This window comes from Ciconia boyciana, chromosome 6 (genome assembly GCF_034638445.1).
Source record: "Ciconia boyciana chromosome 6, ASM3463844v1, whole genome shotgun sequence".
In the NCBI taxonomy this organism is placed as follows: Eukaryota; Metazoa; Chordata; class Aves; order Ciconiiformes; family Ciconiidae; genus Ciconia; species Ciconia boyciana.
The window spans coordinates 72,122,521-72,139,585 of record NC_132939.1 but is presented as its reverse complement, the minus strand read 5'-3'; the positions used below and the strand labels follow the sequence as shown (position 1 = coordinate 72,139,585).

Below are 17,065 nucleotides of genomic sequence, written 5' to 3'. Positions count from 1 at the left end.
GAGGGCCGGGGCCGGGGCCGGCTCGGCTCCGCCGGCGCTGGGAGCGGTGCGGCCATCCTCCGGCGGGAGAGGGACGTCCGCGGCTCCCCAGCTTCCTCTTCTCGCCTGCCCCTGCCCTCCTGACGGTCGCCCCGTCCTGCAGCCCTCGCCCGGGCACACTCCTGGCTCCTGGCTCCCCCGTCCTGGAGGGCTGCCGCCCGTCCCCGGCGTCCCAGGATACGTATGCGCTGCTCTGCCTTCCCCTCCCTTCCGTCCTCTGTGTAGCGAACGCTTCTCATCTGCAGGAAAGCGAATGTAGGACAAGATAAACCTTTTTTCCTGCTGGAAGGTTCCCATTAGGGGAGATGGCAGAGCAGTTGTAGAGGAGCCAGCGGAAACCCGACAGCCACGTTGGTGTCAGGAGCACACGGACCTCCTGGTTACTGGGAGCAGCCAGGGCCGAGGGGCCCGCGGAGGGGAGCGTGCACAGGCCTGGTTCGGGGGCCATCGCTCCTAGGGCGGCAGGGGCACAGTTCGGCTAGAAGCACTTAGGAAAGCCCCTTCCTGTGCTTGCCGGCTCAGGCTGGGAGATGCAGGGAGCCCGCTGAGGTCTGCCATGAGAGTTAACGTGAGTGCTGCCTCTCTCATTTCCATCTGTGGCACTGGACGGCAGTGTCTCCTCTCCTGCACCTTTGTCTTCTCCCTCTCACCTGGTCCAGCATGTCTCTGGGGCATGGACTGTTTCTCACTGCGTTGAGTGTCTAGAGCAGAAGCATGTGTTAGTCTCAGTTGTGGGTATGAACATGACCTCGCCAATCCCCCAGACTGGGGGTGGGAAAGCTGGGTGCCTCCAGCTAAGCCCAGCCCTTTACAGCCTCCAGCTGACTGTCACGGAGCTGGACAGGCCAGGAGTCCCTGCGCCTTCGTCATTGTGCTGTCTTGATAGTGATCTTTCCCATCCACACTTACATTTCACATGTTCCCAGAGCAATGGGGTGTCGGTTTGTTCCTTCTGAGCATCCTCGGGTGAGTGCTGGTGTGCCCAGGCCTGTTAAGTCAGTGCGGCCAGACGACGAACCAGTGAGATGAGATGGATCCATCCCTGGTCTTTAGAGCCTTTTTGGTTACCGTTGCTTGTCTACAGGTGGCTGTCTGTGTGGAGCGGCCCTGGCTGGCTCTGGCAGTACTGATCCTTGCCAGGGTGTGTCCAGGAGCACGGTGCGGAGATGCCCAAACTGACCACGCGTGCTGGGACCGGTTCTGCCGCGGTACGGTGGGGCTGCCTCCTGGCACGCCTGGGCTGCCCTGGACGTGGGTACTCGGGGCTGTGTGCACCTTGTGCTGCCCCAGGGACTCTGGCCGTGCTCCCTGGTGGCTTAGAGACATTCCCCAAACACCGTGGGCTATGTACGGGCTTCACCTTGGTGTCAGCCCCAGGCTCCGTGGTGCTGCCGCGGTCTGTCCTGGCAGGTGGAGGTGTGCCAGTGCGCTCCAGAGCAAGGCCCAGCGATTTCTCTGCTGATCTGGGAGTCGGGTTCGATTCTGCACAAAGAGCCATACCAGAGCCTGAGTGTTCTCAGTGCCCAAACACCTTCCTGATCTACGTTTCTAAATATATACTGTACTCAAGGGATTATACATTTGTTTAAATGCATAATAAATGCATTTAAATGCGTAAGACTGTATCAAAATGCATACCAGAGCTTGCCAGTTAGGCCTCAAGTCACAAGCCTCACTAAGAAGCTTTTCCTGGCATATTAGCTCCCCTTTCTGCTTTCAGAAAGAGCAATTACTGGTTTTATCATGGCAGTGCAGTCAGTGGAAGTGAACTCTGAATGTTTCAGGTGCCTAGGACGAGTTCAAAGCTGACCTGGTGAACCTGTTTACCGAAACACATGCAGCTGCAGGAGTGGACTCCCCACTGTCCTGTTCCAGCAAGAGCTGGAGCGCTCCTGTCTTCTGTTTGTGACCAGGAGAGGGGCTGGACCCTGTGGTGCAGCACTGTTCAGGATGGTTTCCTAGGGGCTTGGGTTGAATTTTTTGTACAACTCTTGTCGTCTGGAGAGGCTCCTGTTTGCCGCCGTAGGTAGAACGGTGGCAGGCTGCAGTGGTAAGACAGGGGAAGAAGGGTGGGGGTTGGCTGCCCAACCCAGGAACCGGGCTGACTGGGTGTATGGGACAAAATAGGTGGAACCCGAGAAGAAATGTGGCAGAGCAGCATGGCGAGGAGGAACCAGGTCTTCCCCGAACAGCTCTCCTGTGGGCTGCCATCACTGCGGGTGGCTGAGTGTGTGGTTTCTGCCCCAGAGTTGAGACGCAAAGGCAGGTGTGCCAGGAGGGACGGGCTTGGCAAGCAAGGGTGCCTGCAAGCTGAAAGCGCCTTGGGAAGGTGGAGCACCCCGAGGTGCCTGGAGGGCTTGTCCGTCCGCTGGGGCACATGCAGATATTTCAGATGCTGGAGAGCTAATGGCTTTCCATCGCTGATCAATATTGCCTATGCTTTCAGATGTGGTAACAGGTTCAGTTTTATAGAGCAATCTTTTGAATATTCTCTGAGCAAGCACCCAGTCCAGAAAATCATTCTAATAGCTTTGCTATTAATGGGCCTGCAGAACTTGAGCCAAATAGAAAAGGCTTGTCTAAGTGCTATTGAAGCATTTTGGGCCAGGCATATTCCATGCATTAGGGAAGATTTGTACTCCTTTGACCAGACATCACTGAGCGTTGTCTATTTATACACATCTAAATATATCCTGTGCAGTCTTCAGACTTTTCTAGCTAGTAGTAAAATTACTTTTCAATATCATGCTATTAAAATGTGCTTGCTGACACTATTTGATGAGTTTCGTGCTAAGAGAGGGGTGTGAGTGTGCCTTTGTGTGTTTTAAATAAAAACTGTTCTTGAGGTAGTTACCTAAACTGCTTTGGAAATAAAAGCATGTTGTCCATGTAGATGGATAGCAGAAAGAAATGTGGTTGAACAGAAACAATACTGGAGACACGCTCAAGCCTGGAAAGCCAAACCCAAACCAGTATAAGGTTTTGTTGCTTAAGAGTGAACCGTTCTTTCTAGAAATATATATCAACTAATCCTGTACTTTGCGGCGAAATAGAAACATTTCCTTCTAATTCGTCAGATATACCTTCTGGTACCCCGAAGTTTGAGACATCGTTTTGAAAACAAAATGACAAATCTTGAAGAAGAAGTAACTTCTCATTTGCTCGGGGCGCGTAGCAGGTCGGGGAGCCGGCGGGTGCCTTTGGTGTCGGTTCTCCTGCCGGGCAGCCCCATCCCGTAGGAGCTCTGAGGTGGGACCCACCCTGCGATGGAAACCGGGAGGAGTTCGGAGAGGAGGGAGTGGGATTCTCCCTCACAGATGAACTCAGCAGCCCCTTCCCATAGAGCTGTGGGTCTTGGTGCGCCGCAGCTGCCGCGGCTGGAGCCCAGAGCCAGCGGTGCCGGGCAGCCTGCTGCGTGCTGCACCCGCTCCGCGGCAGCACGGTGGGAACCGCTGGCGGAGGAGCTGATCTGAGCAGCGGTGTCGCTGCATGCTGGGGTGGAGAGGGGTAGTAATGGCAGTCCAGGTCGTGTTGTGGAAATGGTGTTACAGACGCAGGGGTGAAAGACAGTGCCCTAATTCCAGGCTATCGTAAGTATTCCCACATATCCCTGCTGCAGAGGGGTGAGTCTGTGTCCACGTACGCATTTCTCTGGAGCTAGCGAAGGGCTTGTGGGGCTCCTGAGGAGAGATGGAGACCTCTGATGTACTCCCAAACAACAAACAGGATCGCTCGTTGGGTTGTGGTGATGATAGTAATGGCTGTCTGACTGGCCTGCAGCCCGTCATGAAATAGTAATGACAATCATTTTTTGTCCTGTGGCAGCTCTCACTGGCAGTTCTTGGAGAACTAAGAGAGGCTCCAGAGGGAGGGAGAAGGATTGGTATTCACAGGGGAGGAGATGGGGCGAGGAGAGGGTGAAGGCAGGGCTCTCGGGGGAGGTCCTGGCCCACAGCCCCTTGGGCCGGGTCGCGGCATGCCCAGGGTAGCCCGAGGACAGGCGCTGTGCCCCCCCGGACAGCTCTGCCCCTTGGTCCAGGCTCCGCTAGCCAGAGGTGCGTAGCGCAGTGAAACGGTGTGGTGCCAGGAGCCCTGCCCTGACAAGGGCCGGCAGGCACAGATTCACATGGCAGCTGCTCTAACCGCTGAACTGTCTCATTCTTTAGACGGGTCTAAGGGAGTCCGTGGTGTCCGAAGGGCTCCCTGCCTGCGTGCCCCTGTCCTGGCTGGCCCGCCGTCCCCTGCCTCGGGGCGGCTGGCTGGGGCGCAGGCTGGGCACGCCGTACCTGCGGCCTGAGCCGGGCGGCGGGTCTCATGTTCCCATGGAATAAATCACTCTACAAATAATATTTGCCCCGAGCAGGCTGAATAATGCAAAAGGTGATTTGTCAAGTGGCTAATTCAAGCGATAATGGGAACCTCGGTGAATGCCTCTCTAATTGCGTAGCATGTGGCCAGCAGTAACTCTGAGTGTTTGAAGCTGGTTCCCGATGCTGCAAAACCCGTGTCCAACGCCTTGCTTTTGGGGTTGCTCTTCTAGATGAAGTTTCTCACCGGGAACTGTCTCTTAGCAAAACATTTCCATGAAAACTTGATTAGCTAGCTTTAATTTGAAGTGGAATATATTTTTTTTCCCTTAAAGTTTTTGTTCGGGCTTCTCTGTCAAGATCATGTTGGACTTCTTTTGGACTGGAGACAGATAAAACTCTTTAGTTTTCATTGCCTCAGCATTGTTGCGTTGCTAGATATCTGATATTCCCTGGGTATTTATTTCTAATTTTTTTTGTACCTCCTAGTCTCTGTGCTTGGCCAAGGGGGACAGAGGAGCAGGAGGCCTGAGCTTGACGGAAGAGCCCACAGCAGTGAGGTGTGACAGCTGAGTGCCTCCCGTAGCAAAGACTGACCTCCAGCTGTAATACAGCAGACGTACAAGGAAAACACATACAAGGAAGAAAAAGCACCGAGAGGAAGCCCCAAAATCCGTTTTCAGTACCCTGGTGACGGTGCTGCCGGTCCCAGGGTTTGGGATAGGATTTCTTTGACAACACTGAGAAGTAATGCAGAGATGTTCTGCTGCACGTGGGTGAGGTGTGGGTTAAACTTCTCTGGGTTTTAGCCAGAGTTAAGAGTTTACCCGTTACGTGAAGTCTCTGCCCCAGCAAAGAAAGGCACGTACAGTCGGCAGCACTGCCGGTGCTCTGGTAGCTGCATTGTTTTTGTTTTCACCAATGCGCTTTTAAAATACTTGATGTAAAGACCCCCTGATACGGCTCTGTGGGAGCAGGTCTGAGTAAGGCGAGCAGGATTTGTCGCCTTGTCAGCTGTGACTCAGTGGTTCTGCTGGGTACGTGGTGTTTCACAAGAGAGCCTTCTATTCGGGACCGTGATTCAGCTCTGCCGTGCTGTACGAAGCTGTTTCTGCTGTGCTGTGGGCAGATTTGCTGTGTGCGGGGCTCCTTCTGACACGTCAGCATTGCATCTCATCTCTGCTGGAGCCTGGCTGCGGCAGTGCTGCTCTCACGGGTCGGGGCCAGGCTCCAAACTGCAGCTCCAGAGCAGCGACCGCCGCTCTCCTCCTGCCAGCCGAGCCTCGGCCGTGGGAGAGGGGTCTGCAGGCCGGTGGCACCTGGTCGGGAGAGCGGCGGAGCCGTGGGTGCTACCACTGAACCCGTGCAGGCTGACACAGAAAACCGAGTGCCTTCCACTGCTGTGGCGTAAGGAAACGAGACGAGAACAGCACAAGTCCCAGTTCAGGCTCCAGTGCTGTTTGCCAATGCACAACGGCAGGGTCCTGACCGGCGCTGTGCAGGGGTCCTCTGGCACGGCCTGTGGTGGGGCTGGGGATGCGCTGCAGGTAGATCTGGATGACAGCCTTCCTCATACAGCACTTGGGCCCTATAGGTTATGGCTTTGGATCCTAGGGAGGTTTTCTTGCACATCCCAGCTCCGTGCTGCGCCTCCGTGACTTCTCTGTGTTCGAGCTGTGTGTGCATGCCCTGCTGCTGGGGGAAATAGCAGGAAGGGAGCCGGCGCACAGGCTGGGAAGAGCTGTGATGCGCTGGGGTGCATCTGAGATGTGTGCTGGGGACGGGGACTATGGGCTGTACGTGGAGAGGACCGGCCCGCCGGGTGACTTGTTGCTGCAGAGGCTCTGCCCGGCATCTGCAAGCAGAGCGTGCACAGAGGGACCCCTCCATGGGCTGCTCATCACTTGGTGCCCTGCCCGTAGCAGTGATGGACTGGGCTGCTCCAAACAGATGTGTCCTTGTCCCCAAGCTTGTGGCAAGGGTTGCTCTTAGTGACCAGTTCTGAGGGTGCAGTCTCCTTTCCAGCTGCTCCTTGTTCCCTTGCACAGAGCCCCCCTCTCACTGCGGGTGGGCACCGCAGATGGCCCACTTATGCCTCCCCTCTCTGCATCCTCATGTCGGCAAGCAGCGAGAAGCCCTCCCGTCAGGGTCTAGTGCATGTTGGAAATACCCATGGGGGTGTGGGTAGTGCCCTACGGCATCTCTTTGGTTGTCCGAGATGAGGAGGTTTGCTCCTGTTCCAGACAGAAAGAAGGTATTTCAGCTCCTGGTTTGGTAAACAGAAGTACGTGCATAGCCGCCTGTGCGTGCGGCGACGGGTGAATACTGTGCTCCCACAGTGAGCAACTCGCTGTAATGGCTGTTCAGCCCAGCCATTGCCCTCACAACTGTTTTTGCAATTAGAAGTTGCAGAGCAATGCTTTTGTCTTATCCTGGTGCTATAAAGCAGTTTTTTTGTTTTTTTTTAATAGTTTCTTCAGAAAATTTCCGTACCCCAGGGTGTAAATCTGTACTTCCAGCATCATTGGAGTAGCCACTGGAGGCCATGTCAGAGCTCCGCTGGTGCAGGAGCTGAGCGTGGCTTCTTGTCTCGCTGCGTCCTTGGTGAGGGCCCGGTGCACGGGTGGTGTCGTCCTTCTTCCAGACTGGCGCTTAACATACTTATGTAGGCTTAACTCTATACGCGAGTAATCCTTCTGCAGTCAGTGGGACTGTCCACGCGCCTCGGGGTGTTCCTGGCTCCGGGCCCCCTCGGCTGTGCCGTTACCCTTGTTACTGCAGGTGTGTAGGATCACGCTTAACGTCAGCCTGGGGCAGCCCCACGTGCGCGAGACGTGCGTTTGCCCGCGTAGCCGTGTCCCTGCTGAGGCGCGGTGCTGCCCGGGGCGGGGGGCACAGGGCGTTCTCTGAAACCCCTCGGTGCGGAGAGGCTCCTGGAAATAGAGGAGTTGTGCATGCTGTAAAACACTGGCTTTTAAAAATGTAATAGAAAGCCATAAAAATCACCGTGCCTAGCAGTTCTCTGTGTGGGGTGGGAGGTTTACAGTAAAACATGTCTCTGCAGAGGCTACGGGCTTAGGGGGAGGTTTGTGTTTCTTCGCGTGCCATGTGGTGGTCTTCCGCGAGTGTCGGCCGTTAGCGTTGAGTCCCGAGGAGTCACGACGCGGTCCCCACCCGACAGGGTGTGATCTGACCGGGCAGGGTGGCGGGACGCGCCGGCTCGCACCCGCAGCAGTGACTTGCAGGTGGCCTGCCGGGCTGGCTGCTTGTCACGGGTGCTGCCCGGGGCCGGGGCCCTGCCCGGGGCCGGGGCCCTGCCTGCCCCGACGCCGCGGTCCGGGGCTGTGAAGACGGACCCGGGGGTGCCGCTGCCCGGGCGAACCCTGGCGTGCGGGTGTCAGAGGGGCAGCGGCCAGGAGCCCCCAGAGCAGCGCTGGCCGCTGCCCGCCTCCGGTCCCGCCCCCCCCCCCCTTCCCGGAGCGGCTGCGGGACGTCGGAGCTGCCTGGCGCCGAGGTCACCCCCAGGTCCTCCCCCCCGCGCCTCGCCGCGGCGCAGGGCCTTGGGGCGTCCCCTGCCAGCCCCCGCAAAGCGCGGGGCGCCGGGCCCCTCCCGGGGAGGGCCCGCCCTGGCTGGGGGCCCGCCCTGGCTGGGGGCCCGCGGGCCCCGGGGCCGGCAGCGGGGCCGTGCGCGGCGTGGCCTCTCCCGCCGCCCGGCGCGGCCTCTCCCGCCGCCCGGCGCAGGGGCTGCCCGCCCGGCTGGCTGTGAGGAGGCAGGGCGCGCTCGGGCTCGCTGCTCGCGTTCCGGCAGCCTGACCTGTAGGCGTTTTGGTGCGGTGGTTGAAACGGGAGGTTACCTCCCCCAGGGCTCACGTTTCTGTTGTATTCATTATTGCCCATTGCTGCCCTGGGTCAGACACTCTGTTTCTAACTTGTTTTATTTAAGAAGCATTCTGCAAACAAACACCTTCTGTGGATTGAGGTAATCCCCGCTTCCTTCCCTGTTCATACAAGGAAAACACGATGAATACCGTGGAAAAAGACACAGGAGGTCAGGATGGTAGTTACAGCTGCCTGCTAGTTCCAAATGAAGACTGTATTAATTTCTAAGGGAACAAATTAGGAAAACAGTTTTAAAATGAGCTTTAGTAGCGTAGCACTGTGCAGTATATAAAAACGAGTATAAGATAAACTGCTTAGGTAAATGCCCCTTGATTGCTGGCGTTGCTCAGCCACGTGATCCGCAGGAGCTCTGTTCGAGCGTCGCAGCCCCTTGCTGCTCGCAGAGGGGCTGTATTATTGTCTTCCGCGGTTTCACTGAAGGGTACCCGGAGCTGAACTGAATAAGCTTAATTTCTTCTAGAAGCATTCAAGAAACCTATGTGGAGACCATGTGACTGTATTTAAATTGCATCTGGAAAGTTAAAATAATAACAATAAATAAATAACAATAATGAGGAGTGAAATTGTGGCCAGCAGGATGCGAGACTCAGAATGCCGTGGAGAGGCTAGACTTGCTCATCGCCAGCTGAAATTCAGGCCATACATGAAATCAGATACCCAGATGGTTCCCCGAAGGTCTGTAATTCTTCCTTGATTTATATTGAGAATGTGAAGAGAGGTGAAGGATAAAAGAGGAGAGTGAAGGGCAACAGCATTACCATTACCACATGAACCAGAAGAATCACTCGTACTCTGAGGGCGCAGTGTGTTTCTCCTGTAATGCTGGACACGGCAAGTCTAAACCAGGCATCTCTGCGGAGCAGCGCACGTCCTCCCGCGAGCGGGCGGCACCCCGTGAGCACGGCACAGCGCAGGGGAGGGCAGCTGCCGTGTGGGAGCGCGGGGTTCCAGCTGCGGCTGCGTTGCCCTGTGCCCTGTCCCCTCCTCAAGCTCGGTCTGGCCAGCAGTGCAAGCGTTGGAAGTAATGCTGAGTATTAAGATGCGAAAGTGGGGTTTTTTACACTAGTGGCTTGATCCTGAACTGACATTTGCGTGCACGGGTGTCATGGAGCAGGATGTCCGAGTTCTGCTAAGTGTGGCCTCCCTCTGCCAAGGCTCCGCTGCCTTTTCAAAGCACGCTAAGCTTCATGGACATAGTCGTAGTTTACGTCTATGTTAGCGAGTTGTGTGGTGCAACAGAAGAGGATTTCTAGGGTGAGATGATGGGTGAAGAGGACCCGATGTCCACACCGTGTGTGTTTGGGGAGTTAGGCGGGACTTGCGTTGGTAAGATCTGATGGACTGAGCGCGGGTTAGGGGCTGGAGTGCCCCGAGGAGGCTGCAGCACTCGCCTTCCCCTCGCGTTCCGCCTGGAAGGGGCACCATGTGCCTGCTCTGGGACGGCTCTGCAGCACGCACCGCAGCGGTGGGGTCACCCTGGCACACCGGGGTGGGCAGGCGGCCTGCGATGGGGGGTGCCTCCACGGGCAGGGCCGCGGTGCTGGCGGGACGGGGTCTGACTCACCTGCTCCTGCCAGCGGTGGCGGCTCCGCAGCCCGTGGGAGCGGTGCGGGTGCCGGTGCCAGTGCTGGCAGTGCGGTGCAGCGTGGTGTGGAGCAGAGCGGAGTGCTGGCTTGGCTCCCTTGCCGGCTCAGCCCAGAGCCGAATGCCGGCTTATGACGCTCCTTATCTCTCCAGCTCAGAAATGCAGTGCTCAGGGCATCCTGATGGATTTGTGACACTCCCCGTGGGACTCTGCGCTCATAAACCAATTAAAGGATTACATCGTTATAATGTGGAGAGTATTCTTTGTTTATTAAGTAATGCAGGTATAATTCAATTAGTGACAGGCTGACCTGCTGATGTCAAGATGTGGATGCCAGCCAGGTCAGAGTCTTGAGCTCTGCTTTCCAGCGCGGTGGCTCGCTCGTGTCTGCCCTCTGAACCAGAATGGCAATAGCTGAAGGGAGCAGCCGTCCCTCGGGTAGCTCTCCCTGCCCTGCACAGAGCCAGGGGGAAGCCAGGGGAGGGGGGACTCCCCAAGATTGCCCACTCTGCCTACCCTCTGCCAAATGGCTGCCCCTGACCGCTCTGGCTCCTAGCAGGAGGTGAGCTCGGATGAAGCTTTGGTCTGATCCTGTACAGCCGTTTCCTCACCCCTTGCACCTGCGCTCGCTCACCGCCTTCCCGGGGGAGGCCCCGGCCACAGGGCGAGCAGGCAGCAGCGGTACCCGCCATCACCACGTCGTATCCCACCACGTCAACCTGCTCCAGCCTCTGGTGCTGCCTGCTGGGGAGGTGAAACCCAGCGCTGCCCAGCGGCACTGGCCCTGCTGCCTTCGTTGGGCTGAGGAGCCGCAGACGGGGCTCCTCCAGGCACGGGGCGTGGATGGGTGGAATGGCAGGGGGGAGAGCAGGACCTGGCTCTCCTGGTCTTCCCGAGCACAGATGTCCAGCCCCTGCACCTGCACGGCTTCGCTGGAGTAGCTGCCCTGGGTTACTGCCGAGCACTAGGTAAAACAGGGGGTTTTGTTAAGGCTTTTACTACCCTGTTGCTTTATGAAATGCTTTCAATCTAGTCTGGGTATTTAATGTTCAGCATGGCTCAGAAAGCACCGCTTCACCAAATGGTGTCCAAAACGTGGTCTGTCTGAGGGCATGGCGTGTGCCCTCTGTACCCCCGACGTGGGTGGCCATGGGTGACCACGCTCCCCTCCCCGTCCCGAGCTCAGGCTCTGCCGTTGGTGCTGCACCACGTTTCCAGCTGCCCGTGGCACCACGGCGTGGGCTTGGGAACCACTGCTCGAGTGCCACGATGCAGATGGAGATGTAAATGGGGGCTAAAACATCTGTTCCCTGTGGTGGGGTCCTAAATGCTGTGAGTCCTGTACACAGGGAAATCCTTCAGATCTGGACCGTGTGATTACATCCCAGAAGTCCAGGGAAGGCAGAGGACTGCGGATGTTTTCCATAGCGATTGCATGGCCCTGCTCTGAAAAGGGGAGCTCAGAAGTATTTGTGTCTTGTGGTGCCTTGGCATCAGAGCCATGCACAGGCTGGGCACACCTCTGCCAGCAAAGAGGGGTGAAGAAATAGAAATGTAAAACCTCCTTTACATCAGTAAGACCGTACATGAATAACTCAAGAGTAGAACATGGCTAATTCAGTGGATTTGGAGATTAAAGTTTAAATCTCAGTGAGAGGCGATTGCTCCCAGGTGAGAGGCATACCATGAAACTTGCCCAGCCCAGCCCAGCCCCAGCGCATAGCTGGGACCGGGCAGGTACAAAAGGTGTTTCCAGAATACCAGAACTTTCCAGAAAGACCAGGAGGTTTCACTGTCCAAAATAACGAATACTAGTCAGAGGCAAGCTCTGGTTTTCCATGCAATCTCATGACGGAATTACGCTTAGTTTGCAGCACAGATGAGGCAATGCCTCCCCCGTTGCATGTTGAATGCAAATATGATGCGAAGAAAAGGGGTATCTACACACGTGTGCAAATACAGACATGAAAGCAGCTCATGTAGCCTGGCAGTGCTGGAGTGATATAAGCACCTGACAGCAGAAGAGAATTATCTCTGAGGGCCGAAGACTGATTTGTAAACCCTGGAATAAATTGCCGTTATTTTGTAGCACTTACTTTCTCGGTTGCACTTTGCAGGGAGTTTGCTTGTCTGCCAGTTACTGTTTGTCAGAAGGAAAACCCCAAACTGCCAGTAGTCTGGCAGCTGTCTTTACAGTATACTAGGCACAGAAGGTAAAATAAATAAGGCCCCGGCAGTAAACTGCTCCCCCTGCCAAAAAAAGTAAACGGCAGAGGAGGGTGGGAGGGCGGCCCTGGGATGCAGGCGCGGAGGGGAGCGGAGCAGAGCGGCTGAGGATGCTGCAGAGGAGGAGCTGCCCTCGCCCCCGCTGCCCTCGCCCTGCCCTCGCCCTGCCCTCGCCCTGCCCTCGCCCCCGCTGCCCTCGCCCTGCCCTCACCCCCACTGCCCTTGCCCTGCCCTCGCCCTGCCCTCGCCCCCGCTGCCCTTGCCCTGCCCTCGCCCCCGCTGCCCTCGCCTTGCCCTCACCCCCACTGCCCTCGCCCCCACTGCCCTCGCCCTGCCCTCGCCCTGCCGTCGCCCTGCCCTCGCCCCCGCTGCCCTTGCCCTGCCCTCACCCCCACTGCCCTTGCCCCCACTGCCCTCGCCCTGCCCTCGCCCTGCCCTCGCCCCCACTGCCCTCGCCCTGCCCTCACCCCCACTGCCCTCGCCCCCACTGCCCTCGCCCTGCCCTCGCCCTGCCCTCGCCCTGCCCTCACCCCCGCTGCCCTCACCCTGCCCTCGCCCTGCCTTCGCCCTCCGCAGGGTAGGGGAAAGCCCAAGCCCTCAGCAGACTGACTCCTGCCTTCCAGGGGAATAAAGCCTTTATTTCCATCCTGACAGTTTGCAAGATATTAGATCGTAAAATCGTGACTCTCCTTATAGAAAAACCCATCACAGGAGAAAAGCCTGTACTTTTTTGGGTGCAGGGGGAAATTAATGCTGATTTCCCAGTTGCTGTGAGGCCGTGCGGTAGTAACCATGGCAACCGGGATTCAAAGACGGGTTAAAATACAGGTTTCCCAACTTTGGTACCAGCAGAGGAGACGTCCTTTCCGTGCCTTTTCCCCAGAAGATGGGGGCTCAGGGGAGCGGGAGGGAGTGTGGCTCTCGCCCCTCGCAGCCCCTCTCCCAGGGGACGGGCGGCACCGGCGCTGGCGCGGTGGGCACCAGCAGCGCGTCTGCCCGAGTGCTCAGCCGGTCAGCGCCCTTCACAGCAGCCTTGTTTTCCTGGGACTGACGCCTTCCGCTGCAATGTTTGTAATGCTTTACACCTCCCAGGTGCCGCTTCTCTCCATGAAGCTCAAGGAGCTGCTTCAAATCCTTCCCAAAGTTACGAGACTTGAGCCTGTTTCCTGGGAGGACAAAGGTGGAAGCTTGGGATCTCCATGGGCAGTCACAGCCTAGCAGCTCTCCCATGATGCTTGGAGTGGGTTTCCACGTGCTGGCAGTGATCAGCTGTCCTGAGAGTTTTCCTTTTCCGTCCTTGCGTGATGCAATGTCTTACTTTCTTTTTACCTCTGCCGTGCCGCTTCCTTTAAAATGTGGAGTTGGTTAAGGCTGTAGCTTTGACATGGCATTCATTCCCATAAAGAAGTTTGTACACTAATATGATACAATCACGTTGCAGTAGGACGGTATCTAAATACTTCTAAATGTCAGTTCGTGTTGATGCATGAGTGCTGTTTCATCATGAAATTAATTGCAAGCACACCACCTCTGGGCATCCGGGAACGACGGCCTCCGCAGCGCTCCCAATTACCAGCCAACACTTGCGCAGCCAAGATAATGGCGTATGACTGAGTTAATGGTAGTTGGAGGGGCTGAGGGGGGGAGGATACCTGTTACCGGTTAATGAAGGGGAAAAAGACAATGGAGGGAAGTCAGTTCCCCAGCAAATGAGGACAGGAATGGAAACGGCAATCTGCCTACATCCCTGACTTGATTTGAAGTTGATGTTATCGTCCTTGCAAATGTTAGCTTTCTCTCTGCGTTGTCAGAGCAGCGGCTCTGTTGGTCGGTTCGAGCTGTGCCGGTCGGTTCCAGCTGTGCCGGTCGGTTCCAGCTGTGCCGGTTGGCGGCAGCTCCTTGTGCCCAGCCGTCTGGGTGTGCTCGGTCCCTGTGCCCCAGCCTCTGGCCCCTCGCTCCCCGTGCTCACCGCGCCGAGCCCGACCTTCGGGGCTGAGGGGCTTCTGTGTGGCCACACATTTTGGGTTAGTGAGCTGACCCTGGCTCTGCCTCCCCGCCTGCCACCCTGTGCCCAGGGACTGCCGGTGAGCATCGCTCTCTGAGGCAAGAGTTGTGCACCTCCCGTGCCGCACCCGTCACCCTTGGGGACCCCAAAACTGGGGCTGATTCCTGGGGCAGGGCATCGCCCTGACAGCAGCGCCGTGTCTGCTGTGGCAGGGGGGCATGGCCTGGCGCGTGCGGTTTGGCCAGCAGCACCCGGTGCGCTCCTCCCAAAGGGTTAACGTGGCCGAGGCTTTGGGTGAGGAGAGGGCAAGTGGGATCCCCAAAGGCGAGTGGGATCCTAGCTGGGGTGGCAGCGGGTGGCCAAGGCTCAGGCCGGCCCATGCTGGCTGGGACTTCCGCGGTTGCTCCTGAGCACAGTGGGGCTTTCCCACTCCTCTGGGCCGTGGAGGAGGGCTCACACAAGCTCTTCCTTTCCGGCAGTCTCAGACCAGCTTTATTTGTGTTAGTGATGCCGAGCACGGCAGCTGGCCAGCACCGTGCCTGGAGCGTGCGCTGGGCAGGGAACTGCTGTGGGTCCGGCGCTGGGCAGCCCGGGAGGCTGATGCGACTTCTTGAGCACCAGCTACGTGCACTTGGAGCAGCAAACCAGGGGCAGAGCCCGGGACTGCTGAAACCCTGCTCTGTGCGATGTTTCACTCGGTGCAGTGGGCTGAGACCGCCTGTGCCTCGCTAGTGCTGTCCCATCGAGTGATGACGATGTTTTCATTGAGCCACGAGCCTGGTGGGTTAGTTGTGTCAGCCAGGCTGTGAGTGGGAAGGAGGGCAGGATCCCAGTGCTCCGAGCGCCGTTTTGGTGCAGGGCTGGAGCAGCAGGCAGGGCTGATCACCGTGTCTCAAGGGGTAGCCTCAACACGTGCTGATGGGTGGTGCAGGTTCCCGGGGCGAGAGGGAAGGAGGGGGCATTGCGTAACCTCCATCATGTGCAGCGTTGTTGGGCTTCCTTCTAAACTTGGTGAGGCTGATGCTGTGGGGAGGAGGAGGATGAGCGCGGTGGGAGTGCCCCGGTGAGCGGCAGTGCCTGTCGGGGCGACGTGCTCCCACGTACCTGTCCTGCCAGCGCAGGCAGCCGGGCGGTGGGGTGCATCCTTCTGCAGGATACCTCCGTTTGTTGGGCCGTGACGTCTCATCGCTTCTGCGGAGGTGACGATGCTTGTGTCCCACACGGTGCCCATATTCCCCATTATATCAATCTATTCCCACGTGTTACCGCAGAGGACAGAGCTGATGGCTGAATCCTTCCACTGTGAGCGTGGGCCGCTCTGCTATTCCATTAGACTCGGTTACTGAGGGGCACCAGCCTTCAAAATGGAATCACTTTGCTTTGTGAAAAGGCTTTTCCAATATATTTCCAGCTGTGCCATGGTGGGTGCATGTGCTGAGTGTCAATATGTCGGAAGGAAATTGCACATAAAGACAGTTCTTTACACCGACAGGATGCAGTAAGGACAGTCAGATCTCATTCAGAGATTGTGTGAAAGAAAGGCTGCTGTGGTATGGCTAGGAGATATTGCTCAGTGCTTTGGGGATTTGTTTGTTTGTTTTTCTGTGTGCATATGTAAATGAGAGTTTAACTGATTGCAAATAGCAAAGTAGCACATTCCCCTAATTTAAACGGGTAAAGCAGAGTGAAGCATTGCAATATTCCTTTCTAGTGGTGTGAGCTGTCTTATGCCGTGGCTCTGCTGCACTGCTGGGTAAGAAACCCATTTCCCCCACGTCATGTCTAAATGCCAGAGCCTGGCAGATAAGACCGCGCTTGTGCTGCTCGGTACCGATCCACATCTTCCGCAGCGCATTTCCCCCGTTCTGCTGTGGCTGCTGCTGCTGCTGGCCAGTCAACGCGTGGCTGCTTCTGCAGGGGGCTGGTGTGGGCACCTGATGGCAGTCTGGTTGGGGGAGCCTCAGCTGGAGCCGGGGCAGCCTCCCTGGCAGGGGTGAAGGGGGGTCCCCAGGGGTGGCTCGGGCACCCGAGACAGATTGCTGGAGCAGGCGATCGAGGCAGATTGCTGGAGCAGGCGATAGCAGGCATTCGCTTTCTTCCTTTCCTTCAGTTCAAAGACAGTAATTTCATGCCTTAAGGGCATCGCTCCTGAGAACAAAAGGGTTCATATTTTCCTGGGCAGCATTCCTGGCAGCTCTGCTGCCTGCTGTTTCCAACACAGCCTGTTGTGGCTGCTCTTCTCCCTGCAGCTCCTGGGTGGTACCGGTGGTGTTTGGGCAGCGATGGACGTGTCACTGGTGCCTCCAGGTGCTTCCCCTGGTCACGGCTGATCCGAGAGCGGCAGGGTGACACTGGGCTGCTGCTGCTCCTGTCTGGTGTCGGTTCTTGCCCCGTCACTGTCAAAGCCGAGCAGGTCCTGGTGCTGGAGCAGGGACATACCTGCCGCTGCGGTGTCCAGGCATCACCTCAGGAGCTGGCCGGGCTGTCAGTGCTGCCTCCGGCAGGGTCCTGGGAGCACTGTGGCTGCTCTTGGTCATGCTTGAGAGATGCTGGTCTGCCGCTACTGGGTATTTACACGTGCCCATAAAGTTTCATGATGTTTTTCAGTGACTAGATAAAAGCAAACCCAAGGGTCAGCTCCTGCCCTGTAGTGTTTCTCAGTCAGTGTTGCTCAGCCTGGGCAATTCCGTCCTTACGGCAGATCTCGGCTGGGGGGAAGCTCAGCACCCGTCCCTGCGCAGGGTGAGGAGTTGCCTCCGCAGGGGCGGCAGGTCGTCAGCACTGAGAGGCAGGGGCTCTGCCTGCCGGCTTGGTCCTGCCTGCAGGCTCTGGCTGGCCTACAGCTCTTCTTGTCTGTGGAGACCATTTATTTATTGCTTCGCTCTCCCCATACACAACTACCCCTTCTTTTTTTCGTCTTTGTCTCTCCATGCTGCTTGGCCCTGGTTGTTAAAAGTAGGGAACAAGAGGATGGAGATTACTGCCTCTGTCTGCTGGAGCAAC

The 17,065-nt window shown here is 57.2% G+C and overlaps 1 protein-coding gene across 4 annotated transcripts in view; it reads left to right on the top strand.

Annotated features, from left to right (window-relative positions):
* Positions 1-17,065, top strand: part of LRFN5 (leucine rich repeat and fibronectin type III domain containing 5) — a 63,116-nt gene that overhangs the window by 1,296 nt on the left and 44,755 nt on the right. The window lies entirely within an intron of this gene.